Here is an 8,351-nt window from a genome sequence, read left to right as displayed (position 1 = left end):
CCCCAAGCGTACTCTACGAACCGGGTCTAGGTACCCTTGCCCCTGGAGGGGGGAACTGCACCCAGACCCAGGTGGTGTTACCCTTTTCCCTGCGGTGGGGAGAGGCAGACCGCCCCGACTCCGCAGCAGCAGGGAGGCCCCACACTCCAGACCGCAGTCGGACAGCCAACTCCTCCTTCTAGCCCCCCCGCTCCAGCAGGCCGCAGAGAACGGGGGTGAGAGAAGACTCCAAACCTCCCTCCACCCGCTCATTGTAGTGTTGATGCATGTGTGTTCTAAGGTGCATTTAAAACCCAGGAGGGCATGGAGCTACCTGCCAGAGAACAGCAGGTAAGCGCATAGTCCCTCCTGCTAGCCCTCAATGTCTACGTGTATTTAAAATTGAGAGGTGGGCAACGACGCCAGGGGTGAGGTGTACACCCTGATGGTCGTAGTAGTAGTAGTATGTAGTATTTATTTATTGTCATTGTCAAGAACAATGAAATTGCGTTTGGGGCTTCCATACAACCCAAAAAGAGAAGAAAATAATAAATACCCCTTAAAACCCAAGTGTACATATTTAACCCAGTGTGACTCCAATGCAATAAGACAATCCTTAGCAATAATGTTCGTAGAAATTCAGACAAAGACCTGAGAAACATGACAAAATACAACAATGCAACCCATTCAATATTATTGTACTGTGAGATATGATATCAGATATGATAGTTATCTATTTAAGAAAGAGGGGGGGGGGGGCAGGAGGGGGAAGAGAATAAAGATATGATGCACCAATGCAGACCAGTTCATTGCTATTAAGAAGTTGGATATGGTTATTGTCCGTGAGAGGGGGGCAGAGAGTTCAGGAGCCTCACAGCCTGTGGATACAGGCTGTTGGCCAGTCTGGATGTTCTGGCCTATATAGACCTGTACCTTCTCCCTGAGGGCAGCAGATGGAAAAGGTGGCGCGCAGGGTGATGTTGGTCCCGCAGGATACTGTGCACCCTCCTCAGACAGCGAGTGGGAAAGATATTACTGATCTCTGGCAGACTTGTTCCAATAATTCTGCCAGCTTCTTTCACCACCCGCTGGAGTGCTTGCTGATCGGTCTTTTGGAATCAATGTAGCGTGCCCACCCCCAAGATCCTATATGTATGTGTAATGAGAGTGTGAGTAATGTGAATGTCTAAGTTGTGGGATAAAATTGAGGCAGAGGCAGCCAGAAGGGGACGGGGGGGGGGGGGGGTAGCCTCCTCTGCACCCTGGTGACACACCCCTACTCCAAGGCCCTGCATGTGTGGGTGGTTGTGGTGGAGCGGGAAGAGGGAGGCAGCTGGAGATGGGGAGGGAAGGAAGGGCGGGGCAGGTGACCCCTCCCTGGGGCCAGCTCCCCCGCTGACCCCAGTAGGCACCCCCATACTCCGCATACTCCGCAACCCGCCAGGGAAAGGGGGCCCAGGCCCATCCAGACCGGGGCCCAGGTGGCTCGACGCACCGGCGGCACCCTGCGCCAGGGCTGGGCCCCCATGCACCCACCCGCCCACAACCCCGGCAACACACCAACCAGGACCCAAGCCCCCGAGGCCCGGCCAGGGCCCCAGCCCAGAGATGGAGCGCCCATCCCGGACCCACCCAGGGGCAGCCAGGCTACCAGGTCAGTAACCCACGTCCGTCAGCACAGACCCTCCCCTAGCCCCGCTGCACGCAGCCACGAGGAAACCGTCACCTGAGAGCAAACAGAGCCCCTAATTGGACATGACCGCTACCCCGGGTTGAGCCCCCCAAGGAAGATGCCTCCGGGGAACCCCCTGACGCCCTAAGCCTGTCCCTACCCCCACACCAATCACAACAGTGAAGGCGGGACCAAACTATGACCCCCCCACCCCCACTAGGTGATGGAACTGATCAAAGGAGCCCAGAGCAATTGATCTGATGTGGTGGCAGAGGCTGTATCAAGACTAATGTAATCTAATAGATCATTTCTATATTGGTTAGAATTAAGATTATTTTTATTTTTCCAATTCATGAGGACTGTTTTCTTGGCTATGCATAGGGCAGTGAAAACCATATGGGCTATATTCTTTTCTGAAGTGACATTATCCAAGCTGCCCAACAAACACACTAAGGGGGAAGTTGGAATGTTACATTTCAGACACTTTGATAAGTCTTCACATATCTCGCGCCAAAACTTCTGAACTGGTGGACAGAACCAAAGAGCATGGATATAATTGTCCGGTGAATTGGTTTGGCAGTGTGAGCAGTTGTTGGTAGACGTAAAGCCCATCTTGAACATCCGATGACCTGTATAGTGCACCGCTTCCAATTTTGCATTAGGAAGTGATATTGATTCATCTGTTTTAGAAAACATTCTGTATATTTTGGATAGTAATTTGGGGGTTTTAAAAGTAAGAAATTCAACCACACTTGGTGGTGTTTGTAGTTCAACTTGACCCGGTTTAAATGTCTTTTTTTACTATGGATTTAATTTGTTGATATTCTAAAAATCTTTTCTTGTTGATCCCATATTGTGTAACTAGTCCGTCAAATGAAATAAATTCTGTTTCTTCTAGTATATGTTCTAAATATTTGATTCCTTTACCACTCCAATCTGAAAAGTTTATCATATTATGATATACTTTACTAACAGAGCCTGTTTGAGTCCAAACACTTTGGCTTGTAAACTGTTATGTTGTAAACATAACATGATGTGTTTGGGAACAGAAATATTATTTTATTGGATAAAATAGCACTGATCACATCATGCACCGCTCGTTGCTCTCGGCCAGAGGAGGAAAAATCACTTCCTTCCTGGTAACCACCTGTCACCTGACTCAAACAGGCTCTCCTCCAAACAGTCCTAGAGTGCTTTACTAACGAGAACATTACGGCTAATTTGGAGTTCAGGAGACAGTGTAGTTGACACTATTGTACTATCAGGCAGGTAAAGATTTGGCTCACACAGCTGTGGACTGTGTCAGGGAGTGTGCACACACACAGAGAAGTGAAGTACGATTCATAATTCAAAGTATATATTAGACCAGGGGTCTACATACAAACTTGCTGAGGGACTGGCTGTATTAGTTCAGTGAGAGAGTCAAAAATTAATGTCTGCATTTTTATTTTGTTAAATACGAACAAAATGATAGAAGTGCTGCCATGTAGAGAAAGAGAGGACCAGTGTGTTTATTTGGTAGTTCAATGAAAGGCTTCAGTTAGCTAAGAGTGAAAAAAAAATTGTCTTGTTGTACAATATTTGAAATTAAAAAAACAAAACAATCAAACACTACATTGTAGGAGATATTTGTGGGTGTTTTCTTGTTTGTTTATTTTGTACTACTTGAACACTAAAGTAGCCCTCCAATGACACGGCGGTGCCAGCAGTGGCCCACAGCTCCTCTAAGTTTGGCACTCCTGTATCAGACCCATGACAACATGAAATATTTGTGATTGGCTGTTGATGGGGAGATGCTGTGGTTTAGACTGGGCATTCTCCTCTGGGTCCTCCCACCGGTCTGAGACAGCTGTCCTGTCTCAGACTGTGCTGTGTAAGCTAAGATTCCTGCTACAGACACAGACAGTAAAGTTGACAGTATATCCTGCTTTAACATAAACTCACTGCCGCAGCACTATAGTGATCCCCTTACTCTGTTTATTTAACTCTGAGCTAGCTTAGCTAATATAAACTAATCTGAGTCTGTTAGCCAACCACATGATGTCACGCTTCGTACTGACAGAAGATGGTGCTAAACATGGTTTTAAACTTTAACTTTAAGCTCTTAAGTTTCTTAAAGCCAGCGTCACAGACTGTTACGTCTGTGTGAGTGTCTGTGATGCTGGGGTAAATGAGCTTTTATGTGTTCAGTGTTTCATGTCCCCTTTAAATGCAGATTCGAGCTGTTTGTGGTGCAGAGTGTGAATGTTTGTTCAATTCTCTTTGACAGGTCTGTCAGGAAGTTGATTCTCTGATAAAAGCTGTAACGTGTGAGTGATCTGACTTTGCTGTGCGTCTGTGAGCTCGTATTAGCCTGCGACCTTGGGCAACCTATCACAGCTCAAGGCTTAGTGACTCTGTGACATCACGACTGAGCACCGCCTCGAGCCTCTGTTTCCTTTGTGCTCATTGGTTCAGGTGTCACTTGCTCTGCATGCAGCTCTGCAGTTACCCAAGGCTTCTGCCGTGCTCTGAGTCAAAAGTCTTTCCCCTGATAAAACCTCCAAATTATAATTTAAAACATTCTGACACAAAAGTAAATCCCCAAACTGAAATTAAAAAGAAGCTGCTATGTCACATGATCCTCAGAATTCATCTGGGAATCAAAAGCAAAGCAGAAAAATATTTGTTGAACCTCAGATCAAACTACAGACTGAGAGGCTGGTTTTATTAACGACGTAGGCAGGAACTGAGGCCATCTATGGGCAGAACTTTGTGCCATCGGAAATGGAATTTGAATAAGTTAAATTCAAATTTGAATTGCTTGCATTGAATCTGAGTTTCTAACTTGAATAAATGCTCTTTAAAACTGAATTTGAATTAGCCTAATTTGAAGTTGAAGTTAGTTTTGAAGTTAAAGTAAAATGGAGAGAATGGGCCAATAGCTAGATTCGTACAAGGAATAAAGTGAGTTGCATGGAGAAAAATGACTGGAGCCACAGGTAAACTTGCTTTGAATTTTATTGAACTATGTAGCAACAATTAAACAGCCCTTCATAAACAGGAATGAAAACATAAAAATAAAATACAATAACAGCAATAATAACACCCCAGAATCCTATCTGAGCTCAGATATGTCAATCTTGCTGGCTTAATAGTCAGTGTTCAGTCAAGTCGAATCCAAAAGGTCAAAAGTCTGTGATTAGTGCGATTTCATCCTACTGCATTGTTGCAATTGCTCGTGAGAGAAGAGCAACCTGCCCTTCTGCGCCAACTCGGAATGGCTATGGTTCGGTTCAAAGGGAAAGGCTCGCCATCTTCCTTATCAGGAAGAAATCCAGGTCTCACGATCCCACAAAAAAAACTAGCCTGTAAACAACAGGGCTATTACTAATTCAGTTCACACTCTATAGTGGTATATATGGCCATATGTAAATAATGCAGTTGCTATAACAAGGACAAGCACAAAACATTAAGTCTCATTTCTAATCATAGTTTTTACAGTGCATCTTAACCATGGATGTAATCTTTAAATCACAATCAGCTTATTTCATCATTAAGTTGCACATTTCTATCAGAAAACATAAATAAACCATTAACTATGGTAGATTATTTTTTGACAGTACTGCCCCTTTAACTGAATTACAGGAGCATTGCTTTGCACTGCATAGCAATGAAGCAATATGTTAATTCAATGTAAAAAATAAAATCACCAAAAAAATATACAAAAGCCCACAGGCTGTAGTTTTACAGTGTGTGGTAAGGCATTGGCACAATAAGAACATGCAGAGACATCAATACAGTGCCGCTCAAGCATCAAATGTCATCATATATCAAATAAAATAGATTCATTAACTTTAAGATCAAAATTAACTTATCCCATCATTTTATTTTAGTGCATTTAATATTCAACATGTAATACTAAAACCTCATCAGCACACAAGCTGAGTGCTCAGAGTAGCTGAACTCTGTGAGAAACCCTGTGTGTTCTCCCACAGTGAAAACGTCGACTCCAGCTACAGCTATGAGCATTAGGATAGTTAGTTTTTCAATTAGCCTGATTCGCCCATTCCCAGTTTAACTCACCAGCACGCTTGTAATGTTCAACTCTCAGAGAGGATCTTGTCCGCTTCATCCGCATCCGTGCAGATCTACAACATTGATATTGGGCTATTATATTCCCCGTTAACTTCTTGTTAGCTTTTTAGCTTCAAGGTTAGCTTAACAGCTTCTGACCCACGGTGGTGGATTGTTCCAAAGTCCAAAATGTTCACAACAAATCAGGTCAGTTTCTCCAAGGTCCTTGTAGATCTCCAGTATGGATATTTGTTCAATTTATCAAGTTTATAGTTGTTTTCCAGCAATTAGCTCAGCGGTGAAAATCAGCAATGGTGTCGAGCACATCCGTCTCTCTCTGTGTCTGAGCACATGTGACAGTACAGAGCAGGGGAAGGCGGGGCCTGTTCCTTCTTAACCAGTAGGGGTCTTAAATTTACTCTTTGGGGTTTTATTCTTATATTTATATTATTTATCTTTTATTATGGATTTACTTTAGCTCAACACAGTGATGAACAGATTAATGGTGAATCACAATTAACAATAACAATGTTGTAGTGCATTACTGAGTGTTGTAAAACTCACTTGGTTACATCCTCCCCTCTTAAATCTCATGCACGGCTCTAGTGAAATAGGCAACATCATGAGCAAGGGAATCGATTAAAGCTTTGTTCAATCCTTGAAAGAGTGATTTAACCACTGTTACTAGTGGGTTACCTAGCTGAGGATAAGTGATTCTTAGGTATGGTTGGCGAATTCTTTCAGATCTTCTGACCTGTGTTTCTGTTTGCAAGGTTTCAGGTTCATCATCATTTTCAACTTGTTTTTTAGGTGAAAGTTGATTAGTTGAGTTCTCTGACAACGGTGAATCTGACAAACTGGTCGACAAAACATTTTTGTCTTTTTGAGTATCTGTTTCAGACTCACTTGGTGTGTTGTTTTGTAGGCTTGTGTCATGTTCACTTCGTGGTAAGTTTGTTTCCCTTTCACGTTCCATCTGAGGTAAGTTGGTTTTAGAGCAGGGCGATATGACCAAAAATATTCATCACTATATACATTTGAAAATTTGCGATAACGATATAACTGACGATATAATTGACACGAGACAAAATACTTTACCACAACTTTATTAGTGCAAAAAACCCCATCAATGTATTTTCACTTAAACAAGCAGCTGTTTTTTATGTGCATTAAAGTTATATAAAAATCTAACAGTGCAAATTCCTTGCTGACAGTTTAACCAAAAGGCATTTCCAATGGAAACTGGCCGACATATCCTCAGCATAACCATGTATAATATCCACAAAACTTAAAGAGGTCAGGGTCAGTCCTATCTTGATTTCGCCAGGGAAAAAGGTGTTCTTTTCGATCGGTGGTGTGCGGCCTGCAAAGCCACTGACCTGGCTTCAATCCGGGAACTAATGCTCATAGAGGAATTTAAGAACTGCATTGCTGAGCGCATCGCGGTATATATTAATGAACAAAAGGTTTCCTCGCTACAGCAGGCTGCGACGCTGGCTGATGAGTTCGCGCTCGTCCATAAAACCAGTGTCAGTAGGTATGACCGGCGCGATGCCCCAGTGAAGGTTAGTGATGTGCCAGCTACACAGTACCGAAAGGGTGAGGTACTTGTGTCCCATTCCAGTGTGAAACGAAAGTGTTTTTTTTGTTTAAAGTCTGGCCATTTAATAGCAAATTGTGGAGCCTACAAACAGAAACAGTCAGTCTTGAGAGTTAGGAGTGTGCCAGCTAACAAAGCCGATACAGGCGTGGTTTCAAGAGCCAAAACAAAGCTCTGTTTCTTCTGCCACAAACCTGGCCACCTGGTTGCTCACTGTTTGAAAGCAAACTCAAAGCAAAATCGATCTGCTTTCAAAAGAGTGAACTGTGGTTCACAAACCGACAAAGTTGCCAGTCCTAGGCAACAGTTGGAGCATAATTGCTCAGTGGTGTCATTTGGTCACTGTCAGAGATCAACTAATTGTAATCTGCCACCTGATGACGGTCTCTCGGGTCCAGAGGACCTACAGTGTGATAGATTGTGTGTGACACAACCATTTCAACCTGCACCTCTGGCTAACCAGCATGCCTTTTGCCATGACCTAGCGAAGAAGCGTCAGAGAAGTGTTGCTGTAAGGCCTTCTAGCTGCCTGATGGGTTCTCCATATGTGATGGCTCAAAAAACATTTGGCTGTCATTTGGGACACTATGTTGAGGGACTTGAGCCAACCCCGTGCAGTGTTTTCAACCCATCAAAAAGGTCTTGGCAGATTCGGCAGGGTATGCCTAACCGTTATTATGGTGGATGGTAGGTGATATGTTTAAAAGCTGGGTAGGACGTTCTATGACAAACCACTGGTTTGTATTTATGGGAGGGGGTGTTACGGCCCTAGCTGGGCCTCCTGATACTGCCCTTGTGTGGGCGTGGTGTTTTCCCACTCTCCCCGCCTCCACCCCTCTTGCCACTCCTACCCCTCTCTGTCTCTCTCACTCTCCTCTCTCCCCAGGACACAGCTGCTGCTGATTAGCCTCGTTTGCCACCTGACTCCAGTCAGCAATCATCCTCTGAGGCTATTTAAACTGGGGATGAGCTGTGAGCAGGGTGGCTTTTTCCTCGGTGGCTCTACGCGGTTCTGTGCTAGATTTTGGACAGACAGCCTCTTTC

General features: G+C 44.2%; 1 long non-coding RNA gene across 1 annotated transcript; it reads right to left on the bottom strand.

The window, feature by feature from the left end:
* Positions 1-4,633: 4,633 nt before the first annotated feature.
* On the bottom strand, positions 4,634-7,499 carry LOC145420355 (uncharacterized). The gene is made up of 2 exons (XR_013901659.1): positions 5,717-7,499; positions 4,634-4,999 (listed from the first exon to the last, which is right to left on the bottom strand). It is a non-coding gene; the product is annotated as an uncharacterized LOC145420355 (long non-coding RNA).
* Positions 7,500-8,351: the final 852 nt, after the last annotated feature.

This window comes from Astatotilapia calliptera, chromosome 15 (assembly GCF_964374335.1).
Source record: "Astatotilapia calliptera chromosome 15, fAstCal68.1, whole genome shotgun sequence".
In the NCBI taxonomy this organism is placed as follows: Eukaryota; Metazoa; Chordata; class Actinopteri; order Cichliformes; family Cichlidae; genus Astatotilapia; species Astatotilapia calliptera.
The sequence above is the reverse complement of the archived record's forward strand: the minus strand, read 5'-3'. Positions and strand labels throughout refer to the sequence as shown.